This window comes from Balaenoptera ricei, chromosome 10 (genome assembly GCF_028023285.1).
Source record: "Balaenoptera ricei isolate mBalRic1 chromosome 10, mBalRic1.hap2, whole genome shotgun sequence".
NCBI lineage: Eukaryota > Metazoa > Chordata > Mammalia > Artiodactyla > Balaenopteridae > Balaenoptera > Balaenoptera ricei.
In genome coordinates this window covers 83,524,930-83,542,331 of record NC_082648.1, presented here as the reverse complement: position 1 = coordinate 83,542,331, position 17,402 = coordinate 83,524,930, and the positions used below count along the sequence as shown (strand labels likewise).

Here is a 17,402-nt window from a genome sequence, read left to right as displayed (position 1 = left end):
GGAGGCAAGGCAGTGTCTTACATTCTGAGTGTGGGATTAGCTACTCCTCTGTGTTGGCACCAACAACAGCGGGTCTCAGGCAGTCCTAGAACTTGTCTCAGTGTAGTGCAGTTGAAGGCACAGCACCATTTACCCCACTGGACTGTGGTTCCTTGAGGACAGGGACCGATTCTGGCGCACCTGCTGTGTTGTCAACACCTCAGCTGGTGCCTGGTTCCTTGCAGGCAGGTGAAGAGTATGAGCTATTTGGTCAAAGAGAAGCAAGTTCAAGTCCCAGCTCTTCTACATAGTGATTATTGGAATTGGGGCATGTTACTAAGCCTTTCTAAGGTCCTGTGTTTTCATCTGTAAAATGGGGATAATAATAATTATAGCAATTCTTTCTGCCTCATAGATCATTTCCACATCATTGGCACATATGAAACACTCAATAAATATCTTCTGCTACAATTATGAATTCAATTGCCTTGAAAGTCCCAGTGATATGATGATACATACTCCAGAGTGGAGAGGAAGGAGGGATTGCTGGAGCAATCCTGAAAGTTGGGAGTTTTTCTGGGGTGGAAGCCAAGCGAATCCATCCCAACGTTACGTGGCACTAGAGCCAGTGATAACACTACGTGGTACTTCCGAACAGCACACGGTAAAATAAAGCATCCAGTTATTAACGGGGGTATGAAGAACATGAATTCATGACTTAAAACAAAGACTGAAATGTTTGAGAATTTCTGTTCCACATTGCAAGTGTTGGTAATTACCTTTCCACAGACGCACAGCAGAATCCTGATTTATTAACTGGTGCTTCAGAAAAAAGGTCTTGGTTATGGGGAGAGTTGAATAGGGGTTGCTGATAAATTCTAAGGAAGAAAAGAATTTAGCTAAATACATTTCATAGGGGAGAAAACTAGGAGAGGCTCTAAGCTTAAAATACTCCCATTTCACATATCAATGCTGTGAATCTTAATTTCCCCAAATGAGGATAATACCTTGTTGTGAGAATTAAATGAGATAACAAACGTGAAAGCACCAATACAATGCCTAATATCTCTTGAATACTAGAAGTAGTTGAATATTATTTCCTTTTTTTGTTCTCCTTGTGACAGAAAAAGTAACATTTGGAAAATGTATGGTATACCAGAGTAGTTATCCCAAGATGGGAAATGAACGCATAAAAATAAAAATGATTGTTTTACTCGGGCATAGTGTGGCTGAGTTTGCTGATTATCCTTCAAATCCATTCTCCTTTTCTCCCACTGTGATAGAATCCCTTGTTAGATGGGCCCATGGCTGTTTGGAATAATGACTTCATTTTGCAGCCTCTTTTGTAGGAAGTGTGGCCAAGGATGATAGGCCACGAGGGGGAAGTGGGGTGTGCCATCTACCGTATGTTTTCTTAAAGAGAGATTGTGTGCTCCCTTCCTTCTCTTCCTCCTCTGCTGCCTGGAATGTTGATGTGATGGCTGGAACTTTATAGGACAGTCATCTGGGCTCCAAGGTGTGGGCCTCATTAAAGGATGGAGGAGATTGGGCCCTTTATGACTGTGGAGCTGCAGACTCAGCACTGGACTGCCGATGCTTATTGGAGACAGAGTACACTTCTATCTTTTCAAAGCCACTGTTGTTTGGGCTTTTGGTCACTTGCAGCAAAAGCTAATCCTAATAATTATTTCATCATTGATACTGTCACTGAAAGACATGGCTTTAAAGGGACCTGAATATTTTAGGAGACAAAGTCTAGGCCCAAAAGGAATATGAATTCCTCACAAGAACTTATTAAAAAATTCCATCCCATCAAAATAAGTAAAGAAAACAACCAAGCCTATTGGTTTCCAGTACAAGGCTGGCCAAGCCAAAGCTTTGATTTCACATTTTCACCAATGAAGAAGACATAGATAGTGTCAGTGTGCACAGGTTACTGATTTCTGAACTTCTGCATCATTTTGGACCATGGCAGTCTAGAATTGCTAAGAATCCTGATGAGAGTAATCATACACTAATAAGATTTCTCTTTAGACTAGATTTTGGGATCATTTGTGGTAGCACAAGAATCATACATATATATATTGATGTTTGTACTAAAACATGCATTTTAAAAATTAAAAAAATGCTTTACCCACAGCATAATCCTATCACTTTGCATTTGCATCTTATTACTGAGAGTTTAGTAATTATTAATGATTTGATAAGATTCAAAAGAAATTGGTGTAAGGACTCTCCCCTCCCCTAATCTTCAGAATAATAATTTCCCCCTATTTATCTGCTGTCCACAGTGCATTGCTGGCTCACCTCTTAGGGAATGAACCCATCTTAATTGTAGTACCAGATATCAGGAGGTGTTAGTTAATCTGGAGGCCAAGGTCAGTTGAAGTTATTTTGTTACATGAGTCTTCCCTTCATGTGTAGCTCTTAGCTAATTTGTGGCTTAAGTGTCTCTTTAAAAAATACCATTTTAATTAAAATTTTAAAAATTAAGGTATAATTGACATATAACATTATATTGGATTTAGGTATACAACATAAAGACTTGATATTTGTATCCATTGTGAAACAATTGCCACAATAAGTCTAGTTAACATTCATCACCATAAGTAGTTACAATTTTTTTTCTTGTGTTGAGAACTTTTAAGACCTACCCACTTAGCAGCTTTCACATATGCAATACGGCATTATTAACTATGGTCACCATGCTGTATATTATATCCCCATGACTTACGGAGGTCATAACTTTTGACCCCATTTCACCCACCCTCCACCAGTCCCTGCCTCTGGTAACTACCAATTTGTTCTCTGTATCTATGAGCTCAGTTTTTTTTTTTTTTTTAAGACTCCACATATAATATCATGTGGTATTTTTCTTTGTCTGACTTATTTCACTTAGCATAATGCCCTCAAGGTCCATCCATGTTGTTGCAAATGGCAAGATTCTCTTATTTCTTTTTCATGGCTGAATAATATTCCATTATGTGTATATACCACATTTTATTTATCCTTTCATTCATTGATGGATGCATAAGTTGTTTCTGAAGCACCTTTTAATAAGGAGATCCATAGAAGTTATTCAAGCAACTGATGGGGTTGGCTTTGTTTCCCACTTCTCCTGTGAATACTTTCTTGTCCTAATACTCCAGCTGCTAGTAGTTTAAAATGACTTTCACCAGCTGTAGCTGGTACAGCTCAACTGGCCCTTAAACAGTATTTTATATTTTAAAGTTTACATTAATGACTTTCTTTTGTTTCATTATAACCAATTCAGTGTCCTTCACATAGTAGGCATTTAATAAATGCTTGTTTATTTATTATCCAGTGGCTTTGTTGGCTCAGAATGGGTATTGGTGTGGGCTGGGCTTAGCTGTAGTCATATCTTAAGTATATGTGGATCCTAATTTCAGAGTGAATTTTTTGAATTTTGAACGGTTGACTTACCACAAATGTGACTTGCAAATAATCACTTACCAACTCAGTAAGGCAAATGGTTAATAACAGCTTGGTTAGTAAATTCTTTTTTTTTTTTTTAAAGGAAAATGTATATCGAAGAGGATTAAATTAATCATACTTCTGAATACAAGGTAAATTATCATCGCTGTTTCATGCAAGGCTCCTGTTGTTTGTCTGAATTTATTCCTTTTTATCCCATCCCCATTCCATTCCCTATATACAGTAATTCTAATGTGTTTCATATGTATTTCTTCTTTGTATGTGTTTCTAAAAAGTGTAATAGTAAATAATACCTGTATAGCACTTACTATGTGCCAGGTTCTCTTCTAAGCCCTTTATGTGTTATTATCGAATTCTTATAACAACCTTATGAGTTAAGAACCTTTATTAAGACCATTTAATAGAAGAAAGAACTGAGGCACAGAGATGGTAAGTAAGTTGCCTGAGGTCACTCAGCGACTAAGCAAAGAGGTTAGGATTTGAACCTAGGCAGCTGAGGTCTTAAATCATGCTCTTAATTACCAGCCATACCACTGGAATGTGTACTATGCTTTGTGTATATGCATTTTTAATTTATGTAAATGGTATTGTGTAAATGGCACAGCTATAAATCTCAGTTTGTGTCGTCTTTCACTCAGCACATTGCCTTTATGAAGAACCCATGTTTCTTTGTCCACTTATGATCCATTCCTATGATGGCTGTACCCCAGGGTGAACATCTATCACATATTGCCTTTCTACTGTCCCAGTGATGATACTGCAGTTTCCTGCCTCTACAAATAATGCTGCAGTGAACATCCTTCCTCCGGACCTATGGGAGAATGTCTTTGGGGTATAAACAATGATTTTCCTTTCTGTACTAAATGTGTGCCTCCTATGAAACAGGAGCTGGTGAATTTAGAGCCCTTTTCTGAAAAAGTTACTCATGTCATTGTAATCATGTCTCAGGCAGTGTTCCAGATGTAGGATCACCTCAAGGTGGAACATAGATAATCATTTATATGAAATCACAATCTCTTTATTTACTAAATAATCACTTTGTAAATGTTTATTCATGCCACTCACATGCTAGTAAGTATTGGAGGGGTGACACAAGGATGGCTGAGACATCCTTGGTTCCAACATAGTGAAGCAATTAAGCATATGGACTTGGATTTGCGGTGACATGGGTGCAGAGACCACCTCCATTACCTGTACCTGTGTGAACTTGTGTGCAAGTTTTTTAAACCCTCCAAGGTCAATTTTATCATGTTTAAAGTAGTGATAATAGTAGCTTGTTGTGGGGATTAAATTCTTCATGTTTAAAATGGGGATAATTGTTGTTTGTTGTGAGGTTTAAATGAGATAATGTATGTAGAGGGCCTAGCACAGAGTCTGGCTGTAAATAAGTGCTCATAAAGATGGAATAATCCCTGTCCTCAAGAAGCTCCCAGCCTCGCTGGTGGAGGAGTCAGATGTTGACTCAGATATTCACAATGCAGTATATAAGGACTGTGACAGCAGGAGGTTCAAAGTGGGGTGGGAGCACAGAGGTGAGGACTTGGAAGAAAATATTAATAATTACCATGTCTACCTTGTCTTCCATATCTACCTTGTTTAAAACACTTCCATATGTTATTTAATTTTATTCTTGCCTTCTAAGGTGGTTATCACTATTTCCACTTAATAGAAGTAGAAACTTCTATTAAGGCTCAAGGACACTTGTCCCTCAAAGTCACTCGGCCAGTTGTGGTGCAGAAAAGATTTGAATCTCTCTCTGGCTGACGCCAAAGCCTGTGTTTGTCTCAACGACACTGAAGAGGAGCTGGCATTTGGTCTGGATCGTTAAGGGTGAGCAGGCAACTCTAGATGGACAGAGTATGCAAACATTTTTCTTGGTACCTGGACCTCTTAGTACCTTTGGGGTCTTTCCAAAGAACCATAATTTTTATTCATTCATCGACATCACATATGTTTATGCAGAATTTACTCAGGCTGGATGCTAGAAATGCAAAGACTAAGAGATAAGGTCCCTGTCTTCCAGGGGTTATAATGCCATCAGACAGATTGGCTGTGTCCACATACACCACCCATAACGAGATGAGTAATGATACAAGGTTGCTAAATTACATTCCAGGAAAACGATGCCGGTATCCAGTGAGCCCAGAGGAGGGAACGATCACTGAGGGCTCAGTGGTCAGAGGCAGCACTGAGGAGTAGGTAGGGCTCAATTGTGCATTGAAACAAAGAGGATATTGTGTTGGACACTTGGATTAGGCCCGGCAGTGTCATGTCTTATGCAAGAGTTGCACTTAAAAGAGGGGCATATGAACATAAATTCATGGAAAGTTAGATTTTACTCTTAAAACTCCCTTAAATAGACAAGAAAGTGTAGGCTCTTGTATTGACGCTGTGGTGTGCAGGCACCTTCTGTCTTCAAGCTCAGCACAATCACTTTTCCCTGCAGAGTTAGCACAGATTGCTATTTCTTTGGACCACAGAGCCTCTTCCACCCCTCAAATTTCTATAGTTGGCTTGTGTTTGGGATGGTGTTGAACAAAAAATAGCAATGCTTTAACCGCTAGAGTCAAATTGTTGAGGCAAGATGCTTGTAATATTGAGAATGAGGCAACTGAAGGTTGGTGCAGGACAAGGAGGCGGTCCTTTGCCTCTGTGGCCAGCTCTTTGGTGTCTCTAAGGTCCATCTCAATTTCCTGGAGGACAGAGAATGACAGAGAAGTGACTGCATCTACGTTTCTGATGCCTAAGCTAAGTTGATACAAAAGCGAGGTTGAGGTGCTGGTGTTCGGTTTGAGAAGGAAGAATAGTCAGCAGTGGAGTGAACTTCACTCAAAAGGAGACACAATCTGTGTCTATCTGATGTGCCATACAGTGGAATGGAGGAATGACTAGGGTGGTGGAAAGATTGTATAAGGCTGAATTCTCCTAAGTTTAACTTATCTAAGATGTGACATTCATGTAAAAGTGGAAAGATGGGAATTCATGTGGGTATGTAGGTCTGGGTTTGCTGGAAGAAGAGGCTTTGGGGAGAAATAGAGATACATTTGGAAAGGGACCAGATGGTGGAGGACTGTGACGTGTGGGATACATGAAGGTGTCCTGGTGAACTGCCGATCTGCTCCCCTATGGGGATTCCACAGTTCTTCACACACTCTTGGTTGACCTGGATGCTGAAGCCTGGCAGGTTAAGAGAACAAAATCTTTGGAGTCATAAGCAAAATTATTTTTTTTCTCCTGTTTATTTATTTATTTATTTGCTTAGTTCCGTAAAGTAGGAACTTCCACCTTGTGGAAGAATGGAAAACTTGGGAAGAAAGCCTCTGTCCTTTTTTCCATCCCCTTCCCTGGCTGGGAAGAGGGTCATGATGTGTGAAAGTTCAGTCCTTCTGGACCATAAACTCAGCAGGGAGGCTCTGCCCTTTGGAAGGAAACCTTGGGTTCTGGCTGGCAAGTCAGTTCTGTCAGAGGTCAAGGCAAGTTCTCCAAGGCAGCCGTTTTTGGAAATAAATCTGATCATTTCAGATCTGCTAATCTAGGTCTGTCTAGCTCCTCCGTGGGTTCAGAACCCATCAGGGAAGAGGTATGATTAATTATTATCATCCCTTAAATCCTAACATCCATGTCAAGGTAAAAAATCCTAATTTTGAGATTCTTTGGAATTTTTTTCTTCTTCTCTCCCCTCTTCTTCAAAAACATTTACCAAACCGAGTGACCATTGTGAGCTTGGCCCTTAGGTTAAGTGGTTTGTCTTTTCTTTTGAATAAAAATGGTGGGCCCCATACACAGTGTCTAGGGCCACAGGCAGCCCAGTTGGCCCCATGTGGCCACAAATAAAAGACACGTTTATATAATGAGCACACGAATCCCAGGGGCTATAAAGGACTCTGCAGATCATATGTACATATACATGGACATGTGAGTGCACCTTCATGTGTTCACACACCCACCACGTGCACTATGTGTATATATATGCATATATATATTTTTTTCCTGTCTTAATCCTGGGGTCCATATATATGGGACTATACGAAGCACACACACAGACACAGAGCAAACCTCTGGACCCATGCAAAAACACACACCCAGACCCTGAGCAGCTCAGCCTTTGTGTATAAGCCCCTACTACTGTGGACCACTCCCCCACCCCCAGGAAGCACTCCAACGAAGAAGCACCTGCACCCAAGCCAGACATCTTTATTTTTTTTGCCTTTGATTAAGTCTCACAATAAGATGGCACACCAAGGGGCACAACATTAGTGTCATTAAAGTGAACATTTCACAAGGAGTGTTGCCCGAACTGAGATGCTTCTGATGTTTATATTTTCACTGAATCTTTGAGGCCAGCAGACAGGAAAAAATGACTGTGGCCCGGGCTTGAGGAGGCCAGCTTCACCTGAGAGGCAAGCTGGTCAGGCTACTCTAATCCCCTTAAGAAAAGGTACGGGAGTTGAAGTACTGTGTGCGTAATCAGTAAACAGGGCTCACAGGCTGAAATACAGATACCATACTTGACATAATATAATTACAGGGAGAAAGTCGACTTTCAAAAGTGCAGAAACACAGCTAAATTTTCTTCCCTTCATAATGTATCTGCTTTTTACAATGGTGGATTTCCATGATTTTCCCTTCAAACACCCACACATGCATGCACATGCACATGCACACGCACACACACACACACACACGGATATTTCTACTTCAGTTCTTTTTAAAGTCAAATCTAGTACGAATAGTTTGTTACTAAAGGAATCCTTTGCATGTATATATTTGGTGAATTTGTAGCTTTCCAGACCAAGTGCTTTGCTAAAAATGGCCACAGCTCATAGATGAGACACGACACTCCTGTTAATGTCATTAGCAAGCAGAACAGGAGCATCTACAAAGCTCAGAGTGAAGAAATGATACCCCGGGGGAACCACATGAGGCCAAATAAATGTGAGGTGGTTGACTGTTTTCATCACCACCTCTACAGCAGGCTGGTGCCCATTTGTAAGGGGCTGCCTTGTGCCGACAGGGAGGGGGCAATCAGACAACTCTGAGGCAGTTTCCGTTGTCCTCAAAGACACATCATCTCCAGGAATAAAGCCCCGGGTCACACTGTTTGTCCTGAAGAAACTCCTGATAAATTTTCCTTTTTAAAAAATCCCATTTTCTTTGATTAGCTGTACTAAAAGCTTTTCCTTCTAAATATATGTCCTTACACATCAAAAGCCTGAGATGAAAAATCCATTATCCTGTGCAAAGAATAGTGTCTCTTTGTGACTTGTTATCTGTCGAACTATATGTTATGAAGTCTCTTTGAGGGCTCTGATACCAACTAGAATACACGGCCTCTTATGGCAAACATGTTCGAAGGTGTAATTGTGGGGTGTAGGCTGGGGTGACCAGCACATTCTCCCATACTGACCGGATAGCCACTGGGCTGTGTGTACGAAGGAAGCTTCCTCTGCTTTATCCTGTTTCAGTGGAAATGACACTGATATCAAGTGACAAACTGTTCCTAGGGTGGATTCTAGAAACCTCTATCCTTGTCATCTGGGCTGGATTTACAAACAGCTGTTTTCTGTTGTTTGACGTTCTAAAATCAAAATTGTGGGTGGGGCCATAAAAACAACAGCGTAGCGTTAGATGGGGGACAGTCTCCAAACACTTAAAGTGACTGAGTATGACTTTCTAATTAGAATGACCTGCAGCATATTTGAATTCTTGAAAAGCTTTTAAATTGTGGTAAATTTTGTTTTAAAGAAAACTAAATAGTTGAAAGAAAATGATCCTGATTAAAAAACTTATTTGAGTTAAAAGTTACAATTCTGAGGGAGGAACGGGGAACTATTTTTTCATGGGTACAAGGTTTCAGTTTTGCAAGGTGGAAAGAGTTCTGGAAATGAGTGGTGGTGATGGTTTGTCAGTATGAATGTGCTTAATGCCAGTGAACTGGACATTTAAAAAGATTAAGATGCTAAATTTGATGTGTATATTTCACCACAATTAAAAAAATAAAAACTATAAAATAATTTCTTGATAAGTGCTGGTGATAGAATAAATATAGGTTTTCTGTGTGTGCTGCATTGAAAATCTTGACCCCTAAATATCATGCTTCTTTTATCTTACAGTAACAGTTTGATCAGACTCTCTAAAATTGGCTTATTAATGTTGCTCTGTGGATAAACTACTGAATATAAGCTTGTGCAATTGCTAATGTGATCTTTTGTTTTAACCTGATGTAAACTGTGGTACTCTAACCAAATCTTTAGAGATTTAATTATGCAGGGAAATATTCTTAACCTCTCTCATTTTAAGTCAGCTGATTTGCTACTCATTTATCTTTAAAAATAAAACCTTTGGCTTTTTTTAGTTTCTTTCACTATGTTAGTCAGTTACATGTCACAATACTGTCTCTCTTCATGAAACACTTTAACCTACACATTTTATGTGTTGACTTTTCAAAGAGAATTTTTTTGCCAATTGAGAGGCTTTTGGGAGGAGAGGGAATCACCATTGAGATGAAGCCAGGAGCTCTGGTTTTGATTTCCAGCTTTGTGAATTACTGGCTTATTTCTTAGAGTCTCTTTCCTTATGTGTAAAATGGAAGCAATAACTACCCTACCTGTAGGGCTGTTGAGAAGTTCAAATGACATAGTAATAAGAGCTACAATTTACTTAGTGCCTACTATAGGTTAAGCACTCTTCTAATTAATTTATGGATATCAACTAAATTAGTTAACCCTCCCAATAACATTGTGGAACTATTGTTATGTCCATTTTACAGATGAGGAACCAAAGCACAGAGAGATATGGAAAGTATCCAAGGTCACAAAGCCAGTCCATGATAGAGCTTGAATTTGAACTCAGGCAGTCTGATTGCTGAGGTTGTTCTTAATCACGATACTATCCTGCCTCAATACAGAGGTTAAAATGCAATGCGAACTACTTTAAAGCATTATATAAAGTGAAATGATTGAGCAGAGTTGACTTTTTCTAGGTTTACTTTCCAAGCAGAATGTTACAAATGCTGGTTCTGTGTTCATTTGATCCCCTCAGCAAATCTCCTTTCAGTTCAGAAGCCCCAGTTTACCAAGGATGTAAACAATGTGGAACATCTTCATAGCATTTATTATTCTTGCAATATAAATAATTATCTGTGTAATTATATGTTTGATAGGTTTGCTTCTATTCTATAAACTCCATGAGACCAGGGACAACGTACAGAGCCTGTTATCCATGATCTTCTCCCAAACTAGCACAATGCTCAGAACAACTAGGTGTTTAATAATAATGAGAGCTAATATTTATTGAGAGTTTATCACATGCCTGGCACAGAGGGCTTTATATAATATCAACTCATTTAATGCTCACAGCAACCTCATGAGGAGGGTAATATGATTACCACCTCCATTTCACAGATGAAGAAACTGAGGCTCAGAGCACTTAAGTTAGTGTCCAAGGTCATGCAGTAGTAAATTGTAGAGTCTGGTCTGCAACCAGGCTGTCTGACTTCAGAGCCTGTACCCTGTTTCAGTTCCTGATATATTAGAGTAGCTGAAATCTGAATCCTTTTGAATATGGAATTGGAACTGGGAATAAAGCACTGCTGTAAAAACCCTAACAATATGTGATCTTGGCTTCCTGGGCAGATGTTGAGAGTTGGACAGCAGAAATGAAGAGACTGCAGTCTAGGAAGCTGGTGACCCTTCTAATGATATATGTGGTGAAACGTTTAGTAAACTATTGCCTGCGACAACCTTGGAAGTGAGACCATGTGTCTCCCGAGCCTGTTCCTCTAGGGGAAGTAGTTGAAAAAGGTCAGAATATTGAAGTGTGTTGGCTGCTTCTTGACATTTTTAGCAAACTTCTATAAGAAGGAAATCTGGGGACTTTCCTGGTGGCCCAATGGTTAAGGCTCTGCTCTCCCAATGAAGAGGTCCCGGGTTCAATCCCTGGTCAGGGAACTAGATCCTGCATGCCACAACGAAGATCCTGTGTGCTGCAACTAAGACCCGGCGCAGCCAAATAAATAAATAAATAAATAAATATTAAAAAAAAAAAAAGGAAGAAATCTTGCCTGTTTGTAAGTAAGCAAAGACGAAAGGTAATTACGCTGTGTGAAGGGAGGCCTTGCCTTGTCTGCCTGTGGCCTGCAGCCTAAATTGACTGAGGGTCAGGTCACGTGAGGCCCTTCAGGACTGAAACAGCCAATTGCTTCTGTGCTCCAAAGAGCAGAAAAGATGCAGTCCAAGCTCTTTGCAGGAGTCTCCTATTTCTTTCATGGCTCTTGTAGAGGTCATATGTGGAAAGGTCCAGATACATTAGTGCTGAGGTTTGGAAAATTATAATCATAGCTGCTACATGCCAGCTCCTGGAAGACGTGCTTTACAAACCTACTTATTCTTTTTTTTTTTTTAAACAATAATAACCAACATTTATTTGGTATTTATCATGCACCAGATACAGTAGTAAGCACTTAATGTGAATTATTTCATTTGATTCTCACAACAACCCTTTAAAACTAGTGCTGTTATGATGCCATTTTGCACATGTGGAACCTGAGACTAGAGATAATTTGTCCAAGACATCTGGGCGAGAAAGGGGTGGAAATAGGAAAGGAGTTCTTCAGCCTGGCCATGGGTCTGGGTTTTAACCTTACAACATAACACTGTGTAAAAATCCCATGCTGCTTTATGAAGTCATTGAGGTGTAATCCTGTGTTTGCCTGAAATAATGTTTGCATTTATTGCTGCCACTCGCCCGAGGCACTGTCAGTCCTAATTACTTTGAATTAAATTCTCCGTTTGACGTTTGTCAGACCTAACTTTACAAACCTACCTTATCTCATTGTTCGTGATCACATTTGAGGTAAGACTGATGCTCAGAAAGGGTAAATAACCTAGCCCGGGATCGTGCTGTTTTAAGTTGGTGGAGCTGGGACTTGAACCCAGGTCAGACTGATTTCAAAATCGAGGCTTTTCTCCCAATGCCAGAATTGAGGAGTCCCTTTTGGAGCAAGGCTGTGGAGTGGTGGGGCCATGGTCCTGTGTGAAGCACCGTCTTGGTGGCCGTGGCCTGAGAGGCGGTCCTCTTGGGCACCCTTTCTGTAAGGACTCCGTGGTGGGCACTGGTCTGTGCCAGGACGCTGAGCTGCTCCCACTGCCGCCCGCCCGAGGTGCCGAGGCCCCTCGCTGTGCTCAGAGCCACTGAGGCGCATACACATCGCGGCTCCTGGCAAGGGCCAAGCCCCTCACGCTGAGCACAGCAAGGCTCTGACGCTGGGATTTGCCAGGAGGGCTAAAGAGTACTTTCTTCCTCAGGAAAAAAAAAAATCATTTTTATTGACACCTAGGAGAGAAACATTCCATTTATATTCATAATTAAAGCATTATTTTCCATTTCAAGGAACAGAGCAGGAGAAATGTTAGACTTGGAGGGGTGCCAGCTGGGTTGGGACAAGTGAAATGCAACAAAGGAAATCAGCCTTCTTTCCACACTATCTGGTCATCAAGGTAAACGTACTTGATCATCCCCTGGGACAAACCCACACATGTTTGCAGCTAATGTTTATAAGTTACTCAACTGTGTGTCAAGTTCTGTTCTAAGCAGGTTTCATGGATTATCTCAGTCTTCACAACACCGTGAAATTGGTACTATGGCTACCCATTTTATAGAGACAGAAGCTGAAACACAGCTAGTAACGGGTGAAGTCAGAATATATATCCAGGCAGTACGGCTCCGGGACTTCAGCTCTCAACCATTATGGTATAAGCTCTTCATGCATTCATCACGGGACAGAATTCCTCAGCCCTCAGTCATCAGTAGGCAATAACTGTGCATTTATGATTGCCAGGTCTTTTTATGTAAGAGTCAACCTCACAACAACACTAGCATTACTGACCCTCTCAAGTTGGTCCCCAACAAAGGTTCTTCTGCCCGATGTCATTCGAGCCTGTAGATTGAGACCGAGTTTGGTTCAGAAGCAAAGGAAAGCTTTATTCTTTGCTCAAAGAACGGAGAGGTATGGGCTCGTGCTGTAGAGTTCATGCTCTCCCCGACAGGCTGTGGTGGAGCTGCTTTATAGGGCTCTTGTCAGCGGGGTGGCGGGGGGGCAGAGCTCTCGTGGGGCAGGCGCAGCTGTGCTGCTCAGGCCCCAGGTCGGAGTGCGGGTGCAGCATGTCTGCACACAGCCCACCGCCGCCATCTAGGATTGAGTGTCCTGCTCACGGAGCTGAGGTGTCGGCACAGCCGTTTCACACTGGGAATTCTGGTCTGAAGTGCTGGGTGCAAGGCTTCTGCACGTGGCCCCCTATGAGCATGTGAAACGAGACTAAGCACACACACACACACACACAAAAGGTTAGACTTTATTTTATCACCTAGATTCTATTTTTATTTCCCAGGAATTGTTAATGGGCTTTGCCCCGGCGGCCCTAGCGGATAGCTAGTATTATAATTTCCCACTTCAGAGATGAGAAAACCTAGGTCCAGAGAAAAAAAAGAGTGTTGTTTGAATGCTACAGCTGGGTTTCAAATCCCCAACTTTTGGACTTCCAGTCTTCTTGTAAAGCACAGAATCTGCCTCAGCTTTTCCATGCATTGATCTGTGCCTGAAAAATATTTTAGGATATTAGTAATAGCTGAAAAAATGCAAATTTTAAATATATGCATTGGTTCATATAGTAAGAACTCCTAATTTTACTTTGCTGAGGCAATTTGCTGCCTCAGAATATTTACATTTATAACTGTACTTCTCTAGAAACAATAAAATAACCTCTTGACGTAGGTAATTAACAGAACCATAAAACATTCCCACAAATGGCATCTTCAGAAACAAGGTGAAATGAAGAGCTGTCATTTGAGCCAACCCCATTTGAAACTCATTTGGAAACATTTACCCAAAGGGAGATAAGGGAGAGATGTGTGGCTGTTTGTTGCAGGGTCATTTAACTAACAGCAGTTGGTTTCCGAATTAAACCTTCCATTTAAAATTGCCGAATGTGTGCGTATGCGCATGCGCCTGCACACACGTGTCTGAGCGACTCTCTGGTTATACGAGCAAGTTGTATTAATCATGTGGAAGTAGTTTTTAAAACTCTTTTAAAGAAGGCAGTTTGTCTTCCCTGATCCTATGAACATTGCCCAGTAGGGACTTCTGTGCTGTAAAGGATAATTATAAGTTGTGACCTTGGGCATATCTTTCAACCTCTCTGGGCCTTGGTTTCTTTTCTTTTTTTTTTTTTTTGATTTTTTGGCCGCAAGGGATGTGGGAATCTTAGCTCCCGACCAGGAATCGAACCCGCACCCCCTACATTGGAAGGCGAAGTCTCAACCACTGGACCGCCAGGGAAGTCCCAGGGGCCTTGGTTTCTTAACTTTTTAGAATGGATTCTTGCAAACGTGTGATGGATATAGACAAGTAACCAGATAAAGTATGACAGAGTACTTTTTTTTTTTTTTATAGTGGGATGAATATCAGGAGTCCCACATTTTTTTTTAAAAATTAATTAATTAATTAATTTATGGCTGTGTTGGGTCTTCGTTTCTGTGCGAGGGCTTTCTCTAGTTGTGGCAAGCGGAGACCACTCTTCATCGCGGTGCGCGGGCCTCTCACTATCGCGGCCTCTCTTGTTGCGGAGCACAGGCTCCAGATGCGCAGGCTCAGTAATTGTGGCTCACGGGCCCAGCTGCTCTGCGGCATGTGGGATCTTCCCAGACCAGGGCTCGAACCCGTGTCCCCTGCATTAGCAGGCAGATTCTCGACCACTGCGCCACCAGGGAAGCCCTGACAGAGTACTTTTAGATGTATGCCTAGAACCCCACAAGAATGTTTAAAATGGAACAGATAATATCAAGAGTCGATGAGGATGTGGAGCAAGGGAAATTCTCATACACTGCTGGTGGCGTGGAAATTGGTGCAGTCACTATGGAACGCTGCTTAGCATTGTCTACTAAAGATAAAAGTATACATACTTTATGACCCAGTACCTCCATCACTAGGCATATACCAGTGGAAATGTGCACATATGTTCAACCAAGAGACTTGCACAAGAATGTTTGTAGTTGCACATAGCCCCCAAATGGAAACAAGACAAATATCATCTGTGATAAATTGGAAAAATATATCACAGTATATTCACTTAATGGAACACTGTACAGCAATGAGAAAACGTGAACTCCAACAACATGGATAAATCTTACAAAAATAATATTGAACCAAAGAAGCCAGGCACAAAAGAGTATGTATTATATGAATCCATTTATAGAAAGTTCCAAAATAGGCAAAACTAATCTCATTGTTAGAAGTCAGAATAATAGTGACCATCAGAGACCTTGGTGCTAGAGGTGGGGATGGTCCCTGGAAGGGGAATGAAGGGGCTTCTAACATTCTGATAGCGTTTTATTACTTGATCTGGTTGCTGGCTACTTTGGTGTATTCACTTTGTGAAAATTTATTGAGTTGGACCCCTATACTTTGTACTCAACTGTATGGCATACTTCAATACATAAAAAAAGGAAACATTCAAAGGATACTATATGATTACCAAAGATGGACATTTAATCCAGAACTGAGATAACCAAGGAAAGCTTCCTATAAGAGGTGGTTCTCAATCTTTAATCTTTACCTTTGCCATATATCTTTTTTTCTGGGGTATGTACATATTTATTTATTCTCTCAGTTTTACTGAGATATAATTGACATACAGCACTGTATAAGTTTAAGGTGTACCTTTACCATTTAGCTTTGATACTTTGCCATAAATACACTGGAATCTGTTTCAGTGTGAAACTATTTCCATTGATCTGGATTTCAATTTTTACTTCATATGTGAGTATTACAGTTTTAAAGTTAGAAATGTTAGGTCAAGCATCTGTTCATCACTCTTCATTTTAAAACTTTCCTCAACTTGTTTCACCTGTTTATTCATCTGTATGAACTTTAGAATAACCTTGTCAAGGTATATAAGACAAAATACTCCCCCTGCATTGGAATTTTGCTTGGGAATTATATAAATCTTAGAAATGATATTAGTTGGGTAAGAAATAGATACCTTGACAATAGTTTTATCATCTAGGAGCAGGGTTGGCATCCCCACTGCTCACCCCATTTAAATTACATTTTCTTCTCTACAGGATGTTTTTGATAAATGCTACTTCATGCCCTGGGCCTGTCTCAGACTGACCAATTGCCTCTGACCGTTGCAAAGACACAATATCATGGCAAGAAATAAATGATTTTTATAATCAGGAGAGGTGGAAATATCAAGACGGGGACATCTTAAATTGAGGAGAAAAATCTCCTTGCGAGAAGAATGTCTGGCCTAGGGATAAATTAGTCACCAAGAGAATCGTGGAGTGCACCATTCTTCTGTAGATTTCCAGGGTAGAACGTAAGAAAGACGAAAGGGTTCAGAATGGGGGAAGAGATGACCCCTCACTGAGCCTGCATCACCTGCCTGCCTGTTTTTTCTACCTCGAGTTATTCAGTGATTTTTGCCCTAAGAGCTGAAGATAGGAAATGGTGCAGGTGAACTGAGTTCTAATATGTCTCAGTGTCAATACCTGGTCATCAGGATGCTCCTCAGTGAACTTAATCCATGAGACCAGATAGCTTTTCAATGGATAAATCTACTCTGAGGATCACACCAGAGGCACAAATTGATGCAGTGAAAGTGGAGGGACTCTCGAGTCTAATGGCTGATTCCAGGCTCAAAAATTATAACACTTCTTGTGTGAGGAGCACCGTACAATGGACAGAGCTAGTCCTTAGCCATTATCTCATTTCACAGCCCTCTGTCCCCAACACCCTAATTCTTGGCCAATAATCCTTTGAGATAGAGAGAGAGCCAGGGCAGAGCTTATTGCATCATTCTGCAATCAGGGAAATGAACTCAGAGAGGTTGAATAACTTGCCAGATTTCATTGGTAGTAAATGGCAGAGAAGAGGTTAGAACCCAGATCTCTCTGAGTCCAGAGCCAAT

At 40.8% G+C, this 17,402-nt stretch overlaps 1 long non-coding RNA gene across 2 annotated transcripts in view; it reads left to right on the top strand.

The window, feature by feature from the left end:
* The window catches only part of LOC132372660 (uncharacterized), a 520,205-nt gene that overhangs the window by 133,722 nt on the left and 369,081 nt on the right, over positions 1-17,402 (top strand). For both annotated transcript variants that reach the window (XR_009505221.1, XR_009505220.1), the window contains exon 3: positions 3,518-3,566. This is a non-coding gene — a long non-coding RNA (uncharacterized LOC132372660). The remainder of the gene's footprint in view (positions 1-3,517; positions 3,567-17,402) is intronic.